The sequence below is a fragment of the Octopus bimaculoides genome, chromosome 29 (genome assembly GCF_046866305.1).
Source record: "Octopus bimaculoides isolate indiv1 chromosome 29, ASM4686630v1, whole genome shotgun sequence".
In the NCBI taxonomy this organism is placed as follows: domain Eukaryota; kingdom Metazoa; phylum Mollusca; class Cephalopoda; order Octopoda; family Octopodidae; genus Octopus; species Octopus bimaculoides.
In genome coordinates this window covers 16,391,625-16,418,850 of record NC_142956.1, presented here as the reverse complement: position 1 = coordinate 16,418,850, position 27,226 = coordinate 16,391,625, and the positions used below count along the sequence as shown (strand labels likewise).

Here is a 27,226-nt window from a genome sequence, read left to right as displayed (position 1 = left end):
AATGTTGATGTGAGATATCTCGACTTTGCAAAAGCCTTTGACAAAGTTGATCATGGCTTGATATGTCACAAGCTGCGAAACCTTGGCATAGCTGGTAAATTAGGAGAGTGGCTGCATGACTTCCTGAATGGTAGAAGTCAGACAGTTGCAGCCAATGGAGAACTATCTAGGGAAACACAAATATTGAGCGGTGTTCCACAAGGAACTGTTCTGGGGCCACTACTGTTCATAGTGGCCCTTCTGGACATGCCCACGGTCACTCGGAGAGCCACTGTCACTAGCTATGCTGATGACACAAAGATATCTCAGGCAATAAAGAATCCTGATGGTATTGTAAGCCTGCAGAATGACCTAAATGCAATATATGAGTGGGCAGAACAAAATAATATGCAGTTCAATGCAAAAAAAATTTCAAGTACTGCGCTACAAGACCACAAGTACTTCCCAACTGGCATACACAGGGCCTGGAGGTACTGCAATCCCAGAACCACAAACAGTAAGAGATCTGGGCATCAACATGTGTAGTGATGCATCATTTCACATGCACATTGTCAAGCTGACAGCAATGACCACCACCACAAAAAATAATAATTTTTTGCTATTGAAGTATCGAACGGGGTAGACAACTCTAGATATGTTTTGCTCTTATTTGTTCTCATCAAATGAACCTTCATACTAATTACTTCTCTTCTCGTTATGGATGTAACTTTTAATTGAAATCTCTTGCTTCTCTGTAATAGAAGTCAGTTGTAGTTTTAACTCTGGGGCAGTGTTCCAACCATGGCCATCTCGTCTTAGAGGGGAATATGTAGCATTTTAGTATATATATATTTTTTCATTCTTTATTCAAAGCAATTAGAACGGAATTGTTGATTTTGAGGGTTGTTTGGTCACTATATCTAGCGAGGGAGAGGTTAGTAGTTGTGGTGGGAGTAGTGTGAAGCCTAGCAGAAGCTGTTGTAACCATTAACAACTTGGATCATTGCCATAGTAACTGGTTGTGGTGGTAGTAACAGGTGAAGTTATATATTCAGGTGAAGTATATATTCTTTAGAAGCCTAATACTTATTTTACCGGTCTCTTTTGCCGAAACCACTAAGTTACGGGATCGTAAACACACCAGCATCGGTTGTCAAACACAGACACACAAACATATATATATATATATATATATACATATATTTTGAGGGAGGGGACTAGTCGATTATGTTGACCCCGTAGCGTTTTAATTCATCGCCCCTTATAACTCAGAACGTAAAGTCAGACTGAACACCGTTAAGCATTTCGCCCGGCGTGCTAACGATTCTGCCTTCAAAAATAATAATAAAGTCCGTAATCCTTTCAATTATACGCACGAGCGGGGGGTGGTTAATTATATTAACCCCTCAATGTTCGTCTTTTAATTAATAATCGATCCCAAAGGGATCTTAGAAGCTAAAATGCATTTGTCCACCGAGATTAAAATTTCTGATTGCCGAGAAACAAAGGGAAGTAACTCGTCATGGTGAAAATAGAGACGTTACAGATAGGTGGCGCTCGTGTTTGTTGTTGGTTTGTAATAATAATGGCGGCGAAGATGGCGGTAAGAACCCGTTAAAATTACTCTTTTACTTGTTTCATTCACTTGACTGCGGCCTTGCTGAAGCACCGCCTTTTTTAGTCGGTCAAATCGACCCCAGGACTTATTCTTTGTAAGCCTGGTACTTATTCTATCGGTCTCTTTTGCCGAAACCTCTTAGTTACGGGAACGTAAACACACTAGCATCGATTGTTGGGAGGTGGGGACAAACACAGACACACAAACCTCACCCAGCTATTCTGATTATATGTCTGTGCACACGTTTGAATGTGGTGTGTGCCAGAGGGTTTGCAAATCCAATGGGGGTCTTAAAAGACATGTTAGGATCCACAATCAGCAGAACTTACTTGCAGGTATTGGTAGTGCAAATCAGAGGTGCAATCTGTGTGGGTGTTTTTTCAAAACACTGTCTGGTTTAAAAAGCCACATCAGACGCCATGAAAGGGCTAAGGTGTAGGTGCAGGAGGTGGTCAAACTTTGTTTAAGGAGTAGACAACCACCATATATATATATATATATATATATATATACATATATTTTGAGGGAGGGGACTAGTCGATTACGTTGACCCCCTAGCGTTTTAATTCATCGCCCCTTATAGGTTGAAAGGAACAGTCGACATGGGCGGAATTTGAACTCAGAATATATATATATTTATTTATTTATATATATATATTTATACATACATTTATTTATTTATACTTATTTATTTATATTTGTTTATTTATATATATATATTTATTTATAGTCAGGATTTGACTGCTGTTTTTCAGCGTGGCGGTATCTCTTAGATACCCTGTATTATAATTTTAAATAATTATTACCTTTGATGGTTTTTATTCCCATGCTGGCCACTTGATAAGATCAATATTTTAAATATCGATCTTATCCTTATTTATATAAATATTTATATATATATATATATATATATATATATATATATATATATATGTATTTATTTATTTATTTATTTATTGATTTAAAAGAGTTCCAACACGTAAAAGCACCTACTACACTCTGAGTGGTTGGCGTTAGGAAGGGCATCCAGCTGTAGAAACTCTGCCAAATTTAGATTGGAGCCTGGTGTTGCCATCCGGTTTCCTCAGTCAAATCGTCCAACCCATGCTAGCATGGAAAGCGGACGTTAAACGATGATGATGAAATATATATATATATATAAATAAATATATATTAATAAATATATATAAATAAATAAATAAAAATAAACATATATAAATAGATAAATATATATAAGTTAATAAATATATAAATAAAAAATATATATAATTAAATTAATAAATATATAAATAAATAAATACATATATAAATAAATATATATATATATAAATAATTAAATATAAAAATAAATAAATAAATATATAAATAAATAAAGAAATATATATATATAAATAAATAAATACATATAAATAAAGAAATATATACATACAAATAAATATATATATATTTATAAATAAATCTATATATAAATGAATAAATATATAAATAAATAAATACATAAATAAATAAATATATAAATAAAAAATACATATATAAATCAATAAATAAATAAATATATAATTAAATAAATAAATAAATATATATAGAAATATATTTATTTATTTATATATTTATATATATAAATTAATAAATAAATATATATATTTGTGGGCAGCTTTTCCACATAGATGTTGGTATATATAACATTATACATTACATAAATGTGTATGTGTGCATGTGTGTGTACATGTCCATATACGCATGCATATATACACAGACTGAGAGAAGAAGCAGAGAAGGGGAGTTAGCTTCCTGCTCATATTTGTACTGATGATGTTATTGAAATTACAATAATTATTATTCTTATTAATCTCCCATCCAACATTCTTGCCTCCTGTTTTCATTTCTTCCTTATTCCTCCTCTTCCTCCCCATCATACCACAACCTCTGACCCCTTGCTGCTTCTCCTTAACCATATATAGACACGCTTGTGCACATAGATGCCATCTGCCAAATTTCTTTTCTGCTGTGGTGGTGGCAGTGCTGGTTTTTGTCCTTTTCTCTCACTATCAGCTTGGTGTAATAATATTTTTCTTTCATAAATGGTTGCTGACCGCACCATATACAGTAAGGTTTTAGCAAAGTTGTATTGGAATAATGGGACTGGGGAGCGGGACATCTTTAAAAATGTGTGTGTGCATGTGTCTTTCTAAGAAATATATACAAGGGGGGGGGGGCAAAGGTCATGTGCCAAGATTAAGACTCTAGTATCTCTATTGCACATTTCAAAAACAACCCATTTATATTTAATTAGAAAGCAAAACAAATTAGCAAATGTCTGTAGCTTTTATTCTTCGTTGCATTGTTGTGTGAGGAATATCAACTCCCTGTGACAATGTGTGCACTAATTTCTTTGGACTTTTTTTCTTTTTAAAGCCTGTTTCTGACAGAGACATCTCGGTGGTGGGGGGTCCACTTTGCTATGTGTTGGGCACACCGTATTGCATGAACTTCTCGGACAAATTGACCGGCCGTTGTATGCGATGTTGCTTTTTCTCACGATGCTTTTGGTTGGAGATGTCCACAACTGTTCTGTTCTGTTTTGTTGCACCATCGCAACCAGACTGAAAAACAAGTCCAATGTGCTCCGGAATTGTCAAAGACATGTTTCAGTTTTTCTAAAATGAAGTGAAATAATAATAATAATAGTAATAATAATGATTTCTTGTTACTCTTATCAAACTCATTGGGCCCCAGGCTAAGCTAAACTCTCCTTATTCTCCCCACCAAAGTGAGGGAGTTTGTGTGTGCTCAATGTTTTCCCATTAGATAGTCTGGTAGGTCTGTTGTCCCTTCATTTAGTTCCTTAGCCATCATAACTGCCCCTGTTTCTCTTTCTCTCTCCCCCCATCCCTATTTTCTCTCTCTCTCTCTGCCTCTTCAGTATGTATGTGTTGGGGGAGTCTGTAATGTTGTCATGGTTACTGTTTTTTTTCTTGTTTGTTTTTTCACCACTACAGCTTTACTATTAACAATATTTCAGTCGCATTTTTAAATCTGATAATTTCAGGGGCAGGTAACTCATGATTGTCACCTCATCCCTCCCTCCTTATTTCTAATATATTTCTAAATTCTGTTGCTACAACTACTTTGACGACGACCACCACCACCCACAAGTACTGCTGCTACTACTACTGTCGTTAATTATTAATAGGGCAGTCATGTCTCTGAATCGGCAGAGCGTCAGACAAAAGGTGCTTTATGGGTAGGTAAGTCTGTTTCCCTGTCAGAATACAGGATGGGCCCAAAGTCACACACTGAGACCCCCCTCTCCCCCATATTTCAAAAACAGCACTTTATGGTTAATTACAACACAAAACTAATTAGCAAATGTCAACATCTTGATCACAAGGGTTCGAAACATTCACCATTTGCAGCTTTTTTTATTGTTTGTTGTTTGTTGTTGTACAAGGAACACAATTTCCTGCAGAGATCTTTGCACTGGTTTCTTTGGACTTTTCTTTAGCACAGGTGGGGGAGGGGGCAACCATTGGTATTTATCCTGCACACTGCATGTTGCATGGACTCTTTGCACTAATCAGGCGCAGGCTGTGTGGTAAAGAAGCTTGCTTTCCAACCACATGGTTCCTGGTTCAGTCCCACTGCATGGCACTTTAAACAAGTGTCCACTAAGCCTCGGGCCAACCAAAGCCTTGCGAGTGGATTTGGTTGACAGAAACTGAAAGAAGCCCGTTGTGTGTGTGTGTATGTATATATATATATATATATATATATATATATATATATATATATATATATATATATATATATATATATATGTGTGTGTGTGTGTGTGTGTACATGTTAGTGTATCTGTCTGTCCCTGCCACCATTGTTTGATAGCCGATGGTGTGTCTACGTCCCCCGTAACTTAGCAGTTTGGCAAAAGAGATAGAATAAGTACTAGGCTTAGAGAAAATAAGTCCTAGAGTCAATTTGTTCGACTGAGAGGCAGTGCTCCAGCATGGCTGCAGTCATGTGACTGAAACAAATCGACCAACAGTGTTTCAATGTTACACAAAATAATAATGATGATTAATAGTAGTATAAGATGTTATATTTTCGTGTGTGACTTTTGGCCCACCCTGTACTTAAGGAGGTTATTATCCCTGTTCCCAGAAATATGACCACCACCACAAAAAATAATAATTTTTTTGCTATTGAAGTATCGAACGGGGTAGACAACTCTAGATATGTTTTGCTCTTATTTGTTCTCTTCAAATGAACCTTTTTCTTCTTCTTCCTCCCTCCCATCCAGTCCATGCCAATCACCCCCCCCCTTCTATCATGTATACATACCTCTTCCTTCTACCTTCATCATTTCAATTTCAACTCTATTTTGAGAGGAAAAAAAAAAAAAAAAGTATTGACCCCACTTACAGTGTTTGTTTTTTTTATTTGACTTGTGGGTCCACCTGCTGTGTGGTCCTGATCCCTTTCGTCTCTAGACAAAAGGATTCTAGCTGTAGTGAATTATTTTGACTCTGGCCATATTGGAGCACCGCTGTTAGTGGGGCAAATCAATCCTGGGACTTCTGAAGCCTAGTACTTATTATTCTATTGGTCTCTTGTTAAACTGCTAAGTTATGGGGGACGTAAACACACCCAACATTGGTTGTCAAACGATGGGAAAGTGTCTTCCACTTATAGCCTCAGGCCAATCAAGGCCTGGTGGAAACTGGAAGAAGCTTGTCGTATCTATGTGTATGTTTGTCTCTCCACCATCGCTTGACAACCAATGTTGGTATGTTTATGTTTAGCAAAAAGAGACGGTACTAGACTTACAAAGTGTATGTCCTGGGGTCGAATTGGTTTGACTGAAGGCGGTGCTCCAGCATGGCTGCAGTCAAATGACTGAAAACAAATAAAAGAATGTCTACATAGTTTTTTTTTTATCATCGAAAATATGTTTTTCTTGAATAAAAACATCATTTAAAGATTTTTTTTGTTGAATAAATAAAATAAAAACCACAAAAATTATGCAAAGACGAAGAACCGACTGCAACAGGAAGAAGAAAATATGTCTTAATCCAGAAAATCCCATCGTGGGACGCGCGGAAGGTAATAATGTCAAATAGATAATGTTTATAGTATAAACAATACGTGAAGAATAGCTAAAAAAACAAAAAAAAACGACGCCATTATAATGCCCCCTCCTCAAAATTTTTTCCGGGTTTTGACACTTTAGCGACATCAGTTCCCCAGATTTTCTCCAGAAAATTTTCGAGATTTGATGTCAAAACCCGGAAAAAATTTTGAGGAGGGGGCATTATAATGGCGTAGTTTTTTTAGCTATTCTTCACGTATTGTTTATACTATAAACATTATCATATACAATGTAATCATTATAGACACTGAATCATCATACTTGGATGTCGTCGAAGAATCTAATCATATGCAATGTAATCATTATAGACACTGAATCATCATACTTGGATGTCTTCGAAGAATCTAATCATATGGAATGTAATCATTATAGACACTGAATCATCATACTTGGATGTCGTCGAAGAATCTAATCATATGCAATGTAATCATTATAGATACTGAATCATCATACTTGGATGTCGTCGAAGAATCTAATCATATGCAATGTAATCATTATAGACACTGAATCATCATACTTGGATGTCGTCGAAGAATCTAATCATATGCAATGTAATCATTATAGACACTGAATCATCATACTTGGATGTCGTCGAAGAATCTAATCATATGCAATGTAATCATTATAGACACTGAATCATCATACTTGAGAGAAAAGCTGAACATTAGAAGCATCAGTTGTGGCGTGCAAGAGAGACGATTGCGCTGGTATGGACATGTGGTGAGAATGGAGGAGGATAGCTGCGTGAAAAAGTGCCACACCCTAACAGTTGAGGGAACCCGTGGAAGAGGTAGGCCCAGGAAGACCTGGGCTGAGGTGGTGAGGCAAGACCTTCGTACATTGGGCCTCACCGAGGCGATGACTACGGACCGAGACCTTTGGAAATGGGCTGTGCGTGAGAAGACCCGGCAAGCCAAGTAAGATCGTTGCCAGTGCCCCTGGACTGGTTCTTGTGCGGGTGGCACATGAGATGCACCATTTTGAGCGTGGCCGTTGCCAGTACCGCCTGACTGGCTCCTGTAGGATTTTCGAGCGAGATCGTTGCCAGTGCCCCTGGACTGGCTTGTGCGGGTGGCACATAAAAGACACCATTTCGAGCGTGGCCGTTTTCGTGCGGGTGACACGTAAAAGCACCCACTACACTCTCTGAGTGGTTGGCGTTAGGAAGGGCATCCAGCTGTAGAAACTCTGCCAAATCAGACTGGAGCCTGGTGTTGCCATCCGGTTTCACCAGTCCTCAGTCAAATCGTCCAACCCATGCTAGCATGGAAAGCGGACGTTAAACGATGATGATGATGATGATGATGATGCAATGTAATCATTATAGACACTGAATCATCATACTTGGATGTCGTCGAAGAATCTAATCATATGCAATGTAATCATTATAGACACTGAATCATCATACTTGGATGTCGTCGAAGAATCTAATCATATGCAATGTAATCATTATAGACACTGAATCATCATACTTGGATGTCGTCGAAGAATCTAATCATATAGAATGTAATCATTATAGACACTGAATCATCATACTTGGATGTCGTCGAAGAATCTAATCATATAGAATGTAATCATTATAGACACTGAATCATCATACTTGGATGTTGTCGAAGAATCTAATCATATGCAATGTAATCATTATAGACACTGAATCATCATACTTGGATGTCGTCGAAGAATCTAATCATATGCAATGTAATCATTATAGACACTGAATCATCATACTTGGATGTCGTCGAAGAATCTAATCATATAGAATGTAATCATTATAGACACTGAATCATCATACTTGGATTTCGCGCCCTTCTTCATCTGTCAGAGACCTAATGGTGGCTCTGTTGCCTCGTTGCGCCTCCGCTACTCGGGCCGCTCCAACTCCCTCGTCCCTCAGAGCACGCATCCTAGCTCTGACAACGCATCCTTCGTGTTTGGCCTTGAAATGTTGGTCGAGGGCCAACCTCGCTGCCACTACGTTGGACGCGATGCCAGTACTAAGTGCCTCTTCTAATTTCTTAACTAGGTCTCCCTCTATTCTATTTCGGTCTAATGCTAGGGCCTTACTGTACCTAACCGATTCTGACTTGATTGCTTTTTTGAGGGCATACCACCATCTGTTGTTGATGATGGCACCCGTTAATGCTCTCTTAACTAAAGTGCTAATCCGGTCCCTGTAAGCCTGGCGTGCCGTGAACGACGGGTTCAGCTTCCAGTAACCGGGACCCTGTCTATGTGTCTTATCTAAGTCAAGCGTATTTTTAGATTACTGGCGTGTACAATACATGCTCACACATGTATATATAAATATATGTATATAATGATAATAATAAAGTGACAATAAAAGAATGAGACCTCAATATTAGGTAAATATAGCATTATTTATATATGTATATAGATAGGACAATCAGTAAGTTGTCATAATAGTGTTTGGAGTGTGGATATGTGTATACATATGAGTACGTACATGCACATATATGTTTGTGTGTGTATGCCCATATACATGTTTGTGTGAGTGTGTATGTATGTAGACATTATGAACACAGGAGGTGTTTCTTTCTTTTTTTCATAAATCTCCTTTTACAAAACCACTACATTATAGGGATGTCAAAAAACCAACACCGGCCCCTAAGTGATGGCCTTGAAAAATTCTGTTTTAGTCGAATGAATCGAATCCAGCACTTATTTTGGTCTGCTTTGCTGAACTGCTAGGTTATAGGAGCATAAACACCAACACCAGTTATCAAGCAGTGATGGGAGACAGACACACACACACATATATATATTCGATGGGCTTCTTTCAGTTTCCATCCACCAAAACCACTCACAAGGCTTTGGTCAGCTTGAGACTATAGCAGAAGACACTTGCTCAAGGTGGCACGCAGTGAGACTGAACCCAGAACCGTGTGGTTGGGAAGCAATCCTCTTACTACACATAATATATGACAAAGATGGTGGGATAGGCTGGTAAGTGATGACGTATGAACGGTCAAGGGGCCTTGCAAGTAGGACAGACATGTGAGCAGAAGGACAACTAGTGCGTATGACTTTTGCTTTCGGGCTTTTACTTGGGACAGACATGGTGACCCCGCAAGAGTTCAGGGAAATTGGCGTTAGGTTCTGGCCAGAGGTTAGGTCGGTGTATCCTAAGTGGACAGTATAAATGTTGCGAGAGGACCCATGTGACAAATGAACCAAGCTTTTTAGCCCATTTCACACACCTGCTGTAAAGTGGTTGGCATTTGGAAGGGCATCCAGCTGTAAAAACCTTTCCAAAACTGACCTCCCCCCTGTGCTGGTGCCACGTAAAAAGCACTGGTTCATGCGTCCTGGCATCTCTTGTGGGTATTTTTCTAGCCAGAAGGTGATCATCGCTTCTATACCCTAATCGTGTGGGATTATAGTGTACAAATTCACCACATCGAATGATACTAACAGGGTTCCTTTACTTATTGTCTTCGGGAGGTGCTTTAGCATGTCTAAGTCATCCCTGATGAAGCTTTTCACATATTTTAGAAACGGTTTGAGTAAGATGTCGACAGAAACAGGTGTGTTGCCGTAGCAGAGTGTAAACAATAAAAACAGAAGAAAGGTGAAAGAAAGAAAGAAAGAAGCTTTTTTTTTTGGTTTGTTGAGGTTTTAACTATTTCAGTTTTAATTGAGTCTTATTTCGTAGTCGTCTTGACGGTCTTGTGGGTAAAGACCTGAGTGCTATCAACTTTGAATACTCTGGGGTTAGAGTTCAATTCTTGCTAAGACGAAATTTGTTTTGTTTTGGAAGTATACTTCTCATATCAGGGCCCAGGATCTCAAACTTGATCACTTAGCTGCATGTTGAACCTTCATCCCCGTAAAGTAAATAAAAAATAGAGATCATCAAAGTTGTTTTTATAATTCAATTTTGCTTGGATAGCTTTAAATATCTCATCTTTACATACAGTTACAAAGCTGTCTTGATGGTCGTGTGGGTAACGACGCCGGAGACAAAACTGTCAACCTGTAGACAGTGAGTTCGATACGTGCCGGGATTATTAATTTTTTTTTTTTTTAATTGAATTCAGGGAAAAGTTAGGTTTATAAATCCTAATTTTCACTTATAAAATTGCCGCCAGTAAGATGGAACAGTGGTGCGAGAGGTGGAAGGGGCGTTGGGGCGCGTACAGGTGGTCTAGGCTGCCTGGTTCGCGCCCCCCTTCCTCTTTCACTTCTTTCATCGCCGGACCATTGACCCTGGCGGGTTTTTACCTCGCCTCATCATTTTTCCTCCTACTCCAGTCCCCCTCCTACTCCTAACCCTCCTAAATACTCCTAATTCTCAAAGACGAAATTAATTAAATAAATAATAATAATTAATTAATTAATTAAAAAAAAAACAAAATAAACATACATTTCGTACGAAATACCTGCGGCTGAAGAAATACAGCTAGCTTTACTGATTGAGTGTTTACGAATCGATGTATGTAATTGATACATGTAAAGCCATTCCAGAATCGACCCTCTCTGATTGAAGTCACGTAATTGAAGCCGAGGAAGGATTAAGAATTAAGGCTGCAACAAGGTAGGCAAAGAATAGAATCTTTTTTCTTTTTATACCCATTGTCTTTTACCGTCGCCTTTTAATGCGTTTTACACGAACAAATTGACACAAGAGTCTTAATTTTTGGTTTAATGTGAACACCCGGCCATATATACGTATGTATAATGCGTTTTACACGAACAAATTGACACAAGAGTCTTAATTTTTGGTTTAATGTGAACACCCGGCCATATATACGTATGTATATTGACATTCATTGGCAACATTACAATTTTGCAAATGTAATAAATATCTTTGGAAAGAAAACTTTGCTCCAACGAACCGAAGGAGCAATGAAATGTCATTTATCGCCCATTACAACTCGTACAGACAAGTGGGGGTAAAAACATAGAACGAATGAATATGAGGATGTAATGGCTACTACTGAACATCACTTCCGAGTAGTATCATTTAAATGTGTCTGGCATCAAGCTTATCATTCTATTATCTTTGTTAAGTAAACTGTGCATCTACTGTTTCATAAATCCACCACAGGTGACAAATGTCCATAATAATCTATCTCTGTCCCCAATGTGTCCTTTTTTTTTTTTGTAGCTTTTTCAATCAGTAATAACACATTGCCTACTTGGAACTTTCAATGTCTCTTCTTCTCTGACTATAAAAAACTTGTTTATTTTCTCTTCAATCGCTGCATTTGTCCAATGTTAAAAATCCTGTAGATGTTTTATATTGTGTTTGTGTAACCAATTGGTGGATATTCTGTTGTTGGAGTTACTGGGCTTTATGTTTGGTTGGGGATTCTAGAGTGATTAGTGTAATTCTGGTGTGTGGGCATTTGTGTATCACTCTGTTCTTTTCTCTAGAGTTCTTGGTTTCCTTTCCCTTCATCTGGAGCCAGTCAGGGGCTACTGGCATCGACCACTTTCGCATGGTGCTCTTTTCATGCCCCAAAGAACAAAAATAAAAATAGGACTGCAGCTGGAAGTGCTCAGGTGTCACTGGGGCAGGCATTGATGATTCAGCGCTAAGGAATGCTTCTGTAGGAGAAAATGCAGACCTTATTAAATATGCAAGGACCCCGAAACTTATGTCCTCTTAAGGGGTTTTTGCTTAATAAAAAAAAAAAAAAAAAATCTCTGTAAATGTAGTAGTTAGAGAGGAGAATAATTTGGTTAGGGGATATATTGGCAGCACTATTGAATTTAAAAGGAGATATCGGGTCCACATGAGCTCATTTTCGAATGCCAAATACTCCAATTCTACTACATTGGCATATTATATTCATGATTTGAAGAGGAGGAATATGAGCTATACTATTGAATGGTTAGGCCTATCCAAAGCCCCCCCCCCCCTACACACTTTAATGCTAATGTAGATTATGCTTAAGGGAATTGTACTTGATTGGCCAAACACCTTAATATATTTTCTTATGTGCTCCCTTTCTGTAATAGGTTTTTCTCAACATTCTTGAGTAGTTATAAAATTAAAATCAGATGCCCACCTGAGCTGTGATCTTGAATTGAATCTGTAGCAAATTTTCTTTTATCTAAATTTAATTATTGACCTTTGAAATGCATATATTTTTCTTTGTTCGACTCGTGTTAGCTTTTATTCGTGCATACCGTTGGCTTTTACCATTTGGGGCCCTGTTGTTTTGACCAATTGGAATGTTTATTCATTATACCTTTCAGTTTAGTCAACCATTTCATCAATTGCAGCAGCTTCATAACTAATTCAGTTCTCTGATAGCTTAGTTGTATATCTGATATGCTTTTATAATTACTGTTGTACTGAATAATTATTGATAGATCTAGATTAGCAACAGTCAGTGCTACTATCACCAAGTGAAAATCTAGGTTACTTTAGGTGAGCCTAATAACTGATGGTCTTGTTGTTTGTCACTCTTGGTGAGTACTTGACAGTATACAACTAAGCTATTACTATACATTAAAAGAAATAGGCCTCTGTAAAGTGCAATACATAACCAACAGTGGGGTTCATTGCTGGTTCCACTCCTAGTAACTGATGGTATTGGGGTGTTGTTGTTTGTCACCCTTGGTGAGCCCTTGACAGTATACAACTAAGCTATTACTGTACACATATATATTTATTCAGTTATTATGTCACATGCTAAAAGAAACAGGCCTCTGTGAAGTGCAACACCTAACCAACAGTGGGGCTCATTGCTGGTTCCACTCCAGTACCCGGTGTGGGGCATAGGCTAATGTACGGAATGCAAGCGAAATGATTGAAGTAATAATAATACAGTAAGGTTTTCTTGAAGCATTGACAGGTGTGGTTACGTGATAGAGAAGTTTGCTTGCCAACCATTCGGTCCCACTGCAGATATATGTGCGTCTGTGTTGGTGTTTACATCCTCATGAAAGACACAAAATAAGTACCAGGCTATTCTGGTCAGAAAGCTTAGCAAGAGCCTATGTATACATTTTAATTAAAATATATTTCGTTTTTGCTAGATTAGATTTGTTTCATTAAATTACCAAATTTCTCCTCAAACGTTAAACCCACCCCAACATAGAATATTCTCTTCCATTCCATAATTCGGTATAGTGTACATTTAAAGACTGGATTATGTTTTTTCAATCAGGTTTCAAAGTTGTTGCAGTGTTTCTGTCATGTGCTGTGAAAAAGGGGTAAGTGATACGAGGGATCTCGGATTATACAACACTGCTTCAGACAAACCTATCCAACCCATGAGCCTGTGGAAGAAGAGGTGATGAGGAAGACATGGAAAGGTAGGCAAACTCTTATATACACACATTTATGCAGCCACTACTAGATTCATAATAAATACACATACATTACTCGATTCATAATATATACACATACATTACTCGATTCATAATATATACACACAATACTCGATTCATAATATATACACATTACTCAATTCATAATATATACACACATTACTCGATTCATAATATATACACATACATACATTACTCGATTCATAATATATACACATACATACATTACTAGATTCATAATATATACACACATTACTCAATTCATAATATATACACACAAGCACACACATTACTCGATTCATAATATATACACATACATTACTAGATTCATAATATACACACACATTACTCGATTCATAATATATACATATACATTACTCGATTCATAATATATACACATACATACATTACTAGATTCATAATATATACACACAAGCACACACATTACTCGATTCATAATATATACACACACACATTACTCGATTCATAATATATACACATACATTACTCGATTCATAATATATACACATACATTACTAGATTCATAATATACACACATACATTACGTGATTCATAATATATACACATACATACATTACTCCATTCATAATATATACACACACGTACATTACTAGATTCATAATATACATACAGACACACATTACTCGATTCATAATATATACACACACATTACTCGATTCACAATTTATACACATACATACATTACTCCATTCATAATATATACACACACCTTACTAGATTCATAGTATATACACACACACACACACATTACTAGATTCATAATATACACACATACATTACGTGATTCATAATATATACACACATTACTAGGTTCATAATATATACACACACACACTACTAGATTCATAATATATACACATACATTACTCGATCCATAATATATACACATACATAACTCGATTCATAATATATGCACACACATTACTCGATTCATAATATATACACACACATTACTCGATTCATAATATATACACATTACTCGATTCATAATTTATACACACATACATTACTCGATTCATAATATACACACATACATTACTAGATCCATAATATATACACACACTACTAGATTCATAATATATACACACACACATTACTCGATTCATAATATATACACATACACACATTACTCGATTCATAATTTATACACACATACATTACTCGATTCATAATATATACACACACAATACTCGATTCACATACCTGATATGCTTTTATAATTACTGTTGTACTGAATAATTATTGATAGATCTAGATTAGCAACAGTCAGTGCTACTATCACCAACTCAAAATCTAGGTTACTTTAGGTGAGCCTAATAACTGATGGTTTTGGGGTGTTGTTGTTTGTCAATCTTGGTGAGCCCTTGACAGTATACAACTAAGCTATTACTGTACACATATATATTTATTCAGTTATTATGTCACATGCTAAAAGAAACAGGCCTCTGTGAAGTGCAACACCCAACCAACAGTGGGGCTCATTGCTGGTTCCACTCCAGTACCCGGTGTTGTACGATGTGGGGTATAGGCTAATGTATGGAATACAAGCCAAATGATTGAAGTAATAATAATACAGTAAGGTTTTCTTGAAGCATTGACAGGTGTGGTTATGTGATAGAGAAGATTGCTTCCCAACCATTCAGCCCTCCTGTGCTGGTGCCACGTAAAAAGCACTGTGGTGTCAGGAGTGCTGCAATTATGAATCTGTGGTTCATGCGTCCTGGCATCTCTTGTGGGTACTTTTCTAGCCAGAAGGTGATAATCGTTTCTATACCCTAATCGTGTGGGATTATATTGTACAAATTCACCACATCGAATGATACCAACAGGGTTCCTTCACTCATTGTCTTCGGGAGGTGGTTTAGCATGTCTAAGTCATCCCTGATGAAGCTTTTCACATATTTTAGAAACGGTCTGAGTAAGATGCCGAGGAAGTTGCTCAAATGGTGGGTCAGCAATGATGGGCCTCAGTTTGAGGCCAGTAGGGGGAGGATCATTAATGCATAGGCTTGGAGAAACTCTGCAAGCTTTAGAAATATCTGGATTTTTGTGTATCTGAGGTAATCCGTAGAATAGAGTAGGTCTGTATTTGAAGAGTCTTCTGTGGGTTGTATTGTACTCATAGTAAATATTATTTTCCATCGTGGAGAGTATTCACTTCTTGTAGCACTCTGTGTCCATCAGCACTACCGCACTTCCTTTGTCGGTTTATTTAATGGTGAGGTTTATATCATTATTTAACTCAATTAGGTCGGATTTAATATGTATGGCATTAAAAGGAAAACCGGTAATGTGTTCACAAAAAGCATGAAGTGCTTTATCTCTGCCTTTTGTAGGACGGTATTCACCTTTGTTTTTGACTATAGACTCATCTTCACTGGTGTAGTCTTACATGAACAAATTGACACAAGAGTCTCAATTTTTGGTTTCACGTGAACACCCAGCCATTACAATTTTGGGGATTTCTTACATGCATATCGTTACTACATATTTAACATTACTAGATTCATAATATATACACACACATACATTACTCGACTGCCCCTCCGAAACGCAGGACAACTGATGAAGGGAAATTTACATGTGTTGCCTCTCTGTTTACATACTTAAATGTTGTAGAATCTAAATATATAGAAAGTAACCATATTTAAATATTGTAGACACTAAATATATAGAATATAATCATATCTAAACATTGTAGACACTAAATTATCATAATTAAATGTTGTAGAAACTAAATATACGTTTAGATATGATTACATTCTATAACATTTAAGTATGATAATCTAGTGTCTACAATGTTTAAATATGATTACTTTCTATGTATTTAGTTTCTGCAACATTTAAGTATGATAATTTAGTGTCTACAATATTTAAATATGGTTACTTTCTATATATTTAGATTCTACAACATTTAGTTACTGTTAGTAAGTGAAATATATGTATAAATGATAACAAACAGACATTGTCTTGTATTTTCTTATATTCAGAGCCAGGTACTTCTTTGTCCAGCCCTCCAGAGTAACTGCTTGGTTTCCGGAGAAAGAGGTCGTCTTGTTGATGAAAATAAATCAATAAAACAAAAAGTGCGTCTATTTTATTTAATTTAAAGTATGATAATTTAGTACCTACAATGTTTAAATATGATCATATACTTAGATTCTACAACAATTAAGTATGATAATTTGGTGTCTATAACGATTACATTCTATATAATTAAATTCTGCAATAGTTTAGTGTCTGTAATGATTAGATTCTATATAGTTATATGCCACATTAGTTTAGTGTATGTAATGATTAGTTTCCATATAGTTCGATTCCACAATAGTTTAGTGTTTGTAATGATTAGATTCCACAATAGTTTAGTGTCTGTAATGATTAGATTCTATATAGTTCGATTCCACATTAGTTTAGTGTCTGTAATGATTAGATTCTATATAGTTATATTCTATATAGTTCGATTCCACATTAGTTTAGTGTCTGTAATGATTAGATTCTATATAGTTCGATTCCACATTAGTTTAGTGTCTGTAATGATTAGATTCTATATAGTTCGATTCCACATTAGTTTAGTGTCTGTAATGATTAGATTCCAAAATAGTTTAGTGTCTGTAATGATTAGATTCTATATAGTTAGATACCACATTAGTTTAGTGTCTGCAATGATTAGAATCTATATAGTTCGATTCCACATTAGTTTAGTGTCTGTAATGATTAGATTCTATATAGTTCGATTCCACATTAGTTTAGTGTCTGTAATGATTAGACTCTATATAGTTCGATTCCACATTAGTTTAGTGACTGTAATGATTAGATTCTATATAGTTCGATTCCACAATAGTTTAGTGTCTGTAATGATTAGATTCCACAATAGTTTAGTGTCTGTAATGATTAGATTCTATATAGTTATATGCCACATTAGTTTAGTGTCTGTAATGATTAGATTCTATATAGTTCGATTCCACATTAGTTTAGTGTCTGTAATGATTAGATTCTATATAGTTATATACCACATTAGTTTAGTGTCTGTAATGATTAGATTCTATATAGTTATATACCACATTAGTTTAGTGTCTGTAATGATTAGATTCTATATAGTTCGATTCCACAATAGTTTAGTGTTTGTAATGATTAGATTCCAAAATAGTTTAGTGTCTGTAATGATTAGATTCTATATAGTTCGATTCCACATTAGTTTAGTGTCTGTAATGATTAGATTCTATATAGTTCGATTCCACATTAGTTTAGTGTCTGTAATGATTAGATTCTATATAGTTATATACCACATTAGTTTAGTGTCTGTAATGATTAGATTCTATATAGTTCGATTCCACAATAGTTTAGTGTCTGTAATGATTAGATTCTATATAGTTCGATTCCACATTAGTTTAGTGTCTGTAATGATTAGATTCTATATAGTTATATACCACATTAGTTTAGTGTCTGTAATGATTAGATTCTATATAGTTCGATTCCACATTAGTTTAGTGTCTGTAATGATTAGATTCTATATAGTTCGATTCCACATTAGTTTAGTGTCTGTAATGATTAGATTCTATATAGTTATATACCACATTAGTTTAGTGTCTGTAATGATTAGATTCTATATAGTTCGATTCCACAATAGTTTAGTGTTTGTAATGATTAGATTCCAAAATAGTTTAGTGTCTGTAATGATTAGATTCTATATAGTTCGATTCCACATTAGTTTAGTGTCTGTAATGATTAGATTCTATATAGTTCGATTCCACATTAGTTTAGTGTCTGTAATGATTAGATTCTATATAGTTAGATACCACATTAGTTTAGTGTCTGTAATGATTAGATTCTATATAGTTCGATTCCACATTAGTTTAGTGTCTGTAATGATTAGATTCTATATAGTTCGATTCCACAATAGTTTAGTGTTTGTAATGATTAGATTCCAAAATAGTTTAGTGTCTGTAATGATTAAATTCTATATACTCTTCCTCTCCAGAAACCAAGCAGTTACTCTGGAGGACTGGACAAAGAAGCTGGCTTCAAACTGGTATGTCCCTGGCTCTGAATATAAGAAAATACAAGACAATGACAATAAAGAGTTAAAAAACAATGTGTTTTTTATTATTTATACATACACTTCGCTTACTAACAGTAAGTAATCACAATATACACACATACATTACTAGATTCATAATATATACACATACATTACTCTAGGATGACATGGAAAGGTAGGCAAACTCTTATATACACAGTCTTATATACTCTTATATGCAGTCACTACTAGATTCATAATATATACAAACATACACAAGCACATACACTGCTCGATTCATAATATATACACAGACAATAATATCATTATTATTACCAATTTTTATTCAATTGATTTCTTGTACATAAATCCACAATATATACACATACATACATTACTAGATTCATAATATATACACACACATATTACTCGATTCATAATATATACACATACACACATTACTAGATTCATAATATACACACATACATTACTAGATTCATAATATATACACACACACATTACTCGATTCATAATATATACACAGACAACAATATCAATTTTTATTCAATTGATTTCTTGTACATATGTGTACATATATACTCACACAGATATAAGTATATATCCATATTCTTTCCAAAGTTCCATCCATGCTGATGCACCACCGTACATAAATATATAAGCAAACACACACAATTAAATACAATAGACACACTTTTTTATTTTACTAATTTATTTTCATCAACAAAATACACATACAAGATGCCTTCTTGGTTTCTCTCTCATATTCTTCCTCTCCAGAAACCAAGCAGTTACCCTGGAGGACTGGACAAAGAAGCTGGCTTCAAATACAAGACAATGACAATAAAGAGTTAAAAAACAATGCGTTTGTTATTATTTATACATACACTTCACTTACTAACGGTAAGTAATCGTACTTAGAAAGTAATCATATTTAAACTAAATTATCATACTTAAATGTGGTAGAATCCAATCATTATAGACACTAAACTGTATAGAATCTATTCATTACAGACACTAAACTAATGTAGAATCGAACTATATAGAATCTAATCATTACAGACACTAAACTAATGTGGAATCGAACTATATAGAATCTAATCATTACAGACACTAAACTAATGTAGAATCGAACTATATAAAATCTAATCATTACAGACACTAAACTATTGTCGAATCGAACTGTATAGAATCTAATCATTACAGACACTAAACTAATGTGGAATCGAACTACATAGAATCTAATCATTACAGACACTAAACTAATGTGGTATATAACTATATAGAATCTGATCATTACAGACACTAAACTAATGTAGAATCGAACTGTATAGAATCTAATCATTACAGACACTAAACTAATGTGGAATCGAACTATATAAAATCTAATCATTACAGACACTAAACTAATGTGGAATCGAACTATATAGAATATAACTATATAGAATCTAATCATTACAGACACTAAACTAATGTGGAATCGAACTACATAGAATCTAATCATTACACACACTAAGCTAATGTGGAATCGGACTATATAGAATCTAATCATTACAGACACTAAACTAATGTTGTATGTAACCATATAGAATATAACTATATAGAATCTAATCATTACAGACACTAAACTAATGTAGAATCGAACTACATAGAATCTAATCATTACACACACTAAACTAATGTGGAATCGAACTACATAGAATCTAATCATTGCAGACACTAAACTAGTGTGGAATCGAACTATATAGAATATAATCATTACAGACACTAAACTAATGTGGCATATAACTATATAGAATCCAATCATTACAGACACTAAACTAATGTAGAATCGAACTGTATAGAATCTAATCATTACAGACATTAAACTAATGTGGAATCGAACTATATAGAATCTAATCATTACAGACACTAAACTAATGTGGTATATAACTATATAAAATCTAATCATTACAGACACTAAACTAATGTTGTATCTAACCATATAGAATATAACTATATAGAATCTAATCATTACAGACACTAAACTAATGTTGTATCTAACCATATAGAATATAACTATATAGAATCTAATCATTACGGACACTAAACTAATGTTGTATCTAACCATATAGAATCTAATCATTGCAGACACTAAACTAATGTGGAATCGAACTATATAAAATCTAATCATTACAGACACTAAACTAATGTTGTATCTAACCATATAGAATCTAATCATTACAGACACTAAACTAATGTGGAATCGAACTATATAGAATCTAATCATTACAGACACTAAACTAATGTCGTATATAACTATATAGAATCTAATCATTACAGACACTAAACTAATGTGGAATATAACTATATAGAATCTAATCATTAGAGACACTAAACTAATGTAGAATCGAACTGTATAGAATCTAATCATTACAGACACTAAACTAATGTGGAATCGAACTATATAGAATCTAATCATTACGGACACTAAACTAATGTGGAATATAACTATATAGAATCTAATCATTACGGACACTAAACTAATGTTGTATCTAACCATATAGGATCTAATCATTACAGACACTAAACTAATGTGGAATCGAACTATATAGAATCTAATCATTACAGACACTAAACTATTGTGGAATCGAACTATATAGAATCTAATCATTACAGACACTAAACTAATGTGGAATCGAACTATATAGAATCTAATCATTACGGACACTAAACTAATGTGGAATATAACTATATAGAATCTAATCATTACGGACACTAAACTAATGTTGTATCTAACCATATAGGATCTAATCATTACAGACACTAAACTAATGTGGAATCGAACTATATAGAATCTAATCATTACAGACACTAAACTAATGTAGAATCGAACTGTATAGAATCTAATCATTACAGACACTAAACTAATGTGGAATCGAACTATATAGAATCTAATCATTACAGACACTGAACTAATGTGGAATCGAACTATATAAAATCTAATCATTACAGACACTAAACTAATGTAGAATCGAACTATATAGAATCTAATCATTACAGACACTAAACTAATGTGGAATATAACTATATAGAATCTAATCATTACAGACACTAAACTAATGTGGTATATAACTATATAGAATCTAATCATTACAGACACTAAACTAATGTAGAATCGAACTATATAGAATCTAATCATTACAGACACTAAATTAATGTGGTATATAACTATATAGAATCTAATCATTACAGACACTAAACTGATGTGGTATCTAACTATATGGAATCTAATCATTACAGACACTAAACTAATGTAGAAACGAACTATATAGAATATAACTATATAGAATCTAATCATTACAGACACTAAACTATTGTGGTATCGAACTATATAGAATCTAATCATTACAGACACTAAACTAATGTGGAATCGAACTATATAGAATCTAATCATTACAGACACTAAACTATTGTGGAATCGAACTATATAGAATCTAATCATTACAGACACTAAACTATTGTGGAATCGAACTATATAGAATCTAATCATTACAGACACTAAACTATTGTGGAATCGAACTATATAGAATCTAATCATTACAGACACTAAACTATTGTGGAATCGAACTATATAGAATCTAATCATTACAGACACTAAACTATTGTGGTATCTAACTATATAGAATCTAATCATTACAGACACTAAACTAATGTGGAATCGAGCTATATAGAATCTAATCATTACAGACACCAAACTAATGTGGAATCGAACTATATAGAATCTAATCATTACAGACACTAAACTATTGTGGAATCGAACTACATAGAATCTAATCATTACAGACACTAAACTAATGTGGAATCGAACTATATAGAATCTAATCATTACAGACACTAAACTAATGTTGTATGTAACCATATAGAATATAACTATATAGAATCTAATCATTACAGACACTAAACTAATGTAGAATCGAACTACATAGAATCTAATCATTACAGACACTAAACTAATGTAGAATCGAACTATATAGAATCTAATCATTACAGACACTAAACTAATGTTGTATCTAACCATATAGAATCTAATCATTACAGACACTAAACTAATGTAGAATCGAACTATATAGAATCTAATCATTACAGACACTAAACTAATGTGGAATCGAACTACATAGAATCTAATCATTACACACACTAAACTAATGTGGAATCGAACTACATAGAATCTAATCATTACAGACACTAAACTAATGTGGCATATAACTATATAGAATCCAATCATTACAGACACTAAACTAATGTAGAATCGAACTGTATAGAATCTAATCATTACAGACATTAAACTAATGTGGAATCGAACTATATAGAATCTAATCATTACAGACACTAAACTAATGTGGTATATAACTATATAAAATCTAATCATTACAGACACTAAACTAATGTTGTATCTAACCATATAGAATATAACTATATAGAATCTAATCATTACAGACACTAAACTAATGTGGAATCGAACTATATAAAATCTAATCATTACAGACACTAAACTAATGTAGAATCGAACTATATAGAATCTAATCATTACAGACACTAAACTAATGTGGAATCGAACTATATAGAATCTAATCATTACGGAGACTAAACTAATGTGGAATATAACTATATAGAATCTAATCATTACGGACACTAAACTAATGTTGTATCTAACCATATAGAATCTAATCATTGCAGACACTAAACTAATGTGGAATCGAACTATATAAAATCTAATCATTACAGACACTAAACTAATGTTGTATCTAACCATATAGAATCTAATCATTACAGACACTAAACTAATGTTGTATCTAACCATATAGGATCTAATCATTACAGACACTAAACTATTGTGGAATCGAACTATATAGAATCTAAACTAATGTACAATCGAACTATATAGAATCTAATCATTACAGACACTAAACTAATGTCGTATATAACTATATAGAATCTAATCATTACAGACACTAAACTAATGTCGTATATAACTATATAGAATCTAATCATTACAGACACTAAACTAATGTCGTATATAACTATATAGAATCTAATCATTAGAGACACTAAACTAATGTAGAATCGAACTGTATAGAATCTAATCATTACAGACACTAAACTAATGTGGAATCGAACTATATAGAATCTAATCATTACGGACACTAAACTAATGTGGAATATAACTATATAGAATCTAATCATTACGGACACTAAACTAATGTTGTATCTAACCATATAGAATCTAATCATTACAGACACTAAACTAATGTTGTATCTAACCATATAGGATCTAATCATTACAGACACTAAACTAATGTGGAATCGAACTATATAGAATCTAATCATTACAGACACTAAACTATTGTGGAATCGAACTATATAGAATCTAATCATTACAGACACTAAACTAATGTGGAATCGAACTATATAGAATCTAATCATTACGGACACTAAACTAATGTGGAATATAACTATATAGAATCTAATCATTACGGACACTAAACTAATGTTGTATCTAACCATATAGGATCTAATCATTACAGACACTAAACTAATGTGGAATCGAACTATATAGAATCTAATCATTACAGACACTAAACTAATGTAGAATCGAACTGTATAGAATCTAATCATTACAGACACTAAACTAATGTGGAATCGAACTATATAGAATCTAATCATTACAGACACTGAACTAATGTGGAATCGAACTATATAAAATCTAATCATTACAGACACTAAACTAATGTGGAATCGAACTATATAGAATCTAATCATTACAGACACTAAACTATTGTGGAATCGAACTATATAGAATCTAATCATTACAGACACTAAACTATTGTGGAATCGAACTATATAGAATCTAATCATTACAGACACTAAACTATTGTGGTATATAACTATATAGAATCTAATCATTACAGACACTAAACTGATGTGGTATCTAACTATATGGAATCTAATCATTACAGACACTAAACTAATGTAGAAACGAACTATATAGAATATAACTATATAGAATCTAATCATTACAGACACTAAACTATTGTGGTATCGAACTATATAGAATCTAATCATTACAGACACTAAACTAATGTGGAATCGAACTATATAGAATCTAATCATTACAGACACTAAACTATTGTGGAATCGAACTATATAGAATCTAATCATTACAGACACTAAACTATTGTGGAATCGAACTATATAGAATCTAATCATTACAGACACTAAACTATTGTGGAATCGAACTATATAGAATCTAATCATTACAGACACTAAACTATTGTGGAATCGAACTATATAGAATCTAATCATTACAGACACTAAACTATTGTGGTATCTAACTATATAGAATCTAATCATTACAGACACTAAACTAATGTGGAATCGAACTATATAGAATCTAATCATTACAGACACCAAACTAATGTGGAATCGAACTATATAGAATCTAATCATTACAGACACTAAACTATTGTGGAATCGAACTATATAGAATCTAATCATTACAGACACCAAACTAATGTGGTATCTAACTATATAGAATCTAATCATTACAGACACTAAACTATTGTGGAATCGAACTATATAGAATCTAATCATTACAGACACTAAACTAATGTGGTATCTAACTATATAGAATATAACTATATAGAATCTAATCATTACAGACACTAAACTATTGTGGAATCGAACTATATAGAATCTAATCATTACAGACACCAAACTAATGTGGAATCGAACTATATAGAATCTAATCATTACAGACACTAAACTATTGTGGAATCGAACTATATAGAATCTAATCATTACAGACACTAAACTATTGTGGAATCGAACTATATAGAATCTAATCATTACAGACACTAAACTATTGTGGAATCGAACTATATAGAATCTAATCATTACAGACACTAAACTAATGTGGAATCGAACTATATAGAATATAACTATATAGAATCTAATCATTACAGACACTAAACTATTGTGGTATCTAACTATATAGAATCTAATCATTACAGACACCAAACTAATGTGGAATCGAACTATATAGAATCTAATCATTACAGACACTAAACTATTGTGGAATCGAACTATATAGAATCTAATCATTACAGACACTAAACTATTGTGGAATCGAACTATATAGAATCTAATCATTACAGACACTAAACTAATGTGGAATCGAACTATATAGAATCTAATCATTACAGACACTAAACTATTGTGGTATCTAACTATATAGAATATAACTATATGGAATCTAATCATTACAGACACTAAACTAATGTGGAATCGAACTATATAGAATCTAATCATTACAGACACCAAACTAATGTGGAATCGAACTATATAGAATCTAATCATTACAGACACCAAACTATTGTGGAATCGAACTATATAGAATCTAATCATTACAGACACTAAACTATTGTGGAATCGAACTATATAGAATCTAATCATTACAGACACTAAACTATTGTGGAATCGAACTATATAGAATCTAATCATTACAGACACTAAACTAATGTGGAATCGAACTATATAGAATATAACTATATAGAATCGAACTATATAGAATCTAATCATTACAGACACTAAACTAATGTGGAATCGAACTATATAGAATCTAATCATTACAGACACTAAACTATTGTGGAATCGAACTATATAGAATATAACTATATAGAATCGAACTATATAGAATCTAATCATTACAGACACTAAACTAATGTGGAATCGAACTATATAGAATCTAATCATTACAGACACTAAACTATTGTGGTATCTAACTATATAGAATCTAATCATTACAGACACCAAACTAATGTGGAATCGAACTACATAGAATCTAATCATTACAGACACTAAACTAATGTGGAATCGAACTACATAGAATCTAATCATTACAGACACTAAACTAATGTGGAATCGAACTGTATAGAATCGAACTATATAGAATCTAATCATTACAGACACTAAACTATTGTCGAATCGAACTATATAGAATCTAATCATTACAGACACTAAACTATTGTGGAATCGAACTATATAGAATCTAATCATTACA

At 33.7% G+C, this 27,226-nt stretch overlaps 1 long non-coding RNA gene across 4 annotated transcripts; it reads left to right on the top strand.

Moving 5' to 3' along the window:
• Positions 1-6,032: 6,032 nt before the first annotated feature.
• On the top strand, positions 6,033-20,179 carry LOC149130376 (uncharacterized). 4 transcript variants are annotated; one of them, XR_016238908.1, is made up of 5 exons: positions 6,033-6,697; positions 6,988-7,422; positions 8,008-11,298; positions 13,886-14,033; positions 19,906-19,987. It is a non-coding gene; the product is annotated as an uncharacterized LOC149130376 (long non-coding RNA). The 4 variants fall into 4 exon arrangements; XR_016238907.1 differs by lacking the exon at positions 6,033-6,697 and having other exon boundaries at positions 6,929-7,422; XR_016238906.1 differs by lacking the exons at positions 6,033-6,697; positions 6,988-7,422; positions 19,906-19,987 and adding exons at positions 17,081-17,176; positions 19,069-19,182.
• The last annotated feature ends 7,047 nt before the right edge of the window (positions 20,180-27,226 follow it).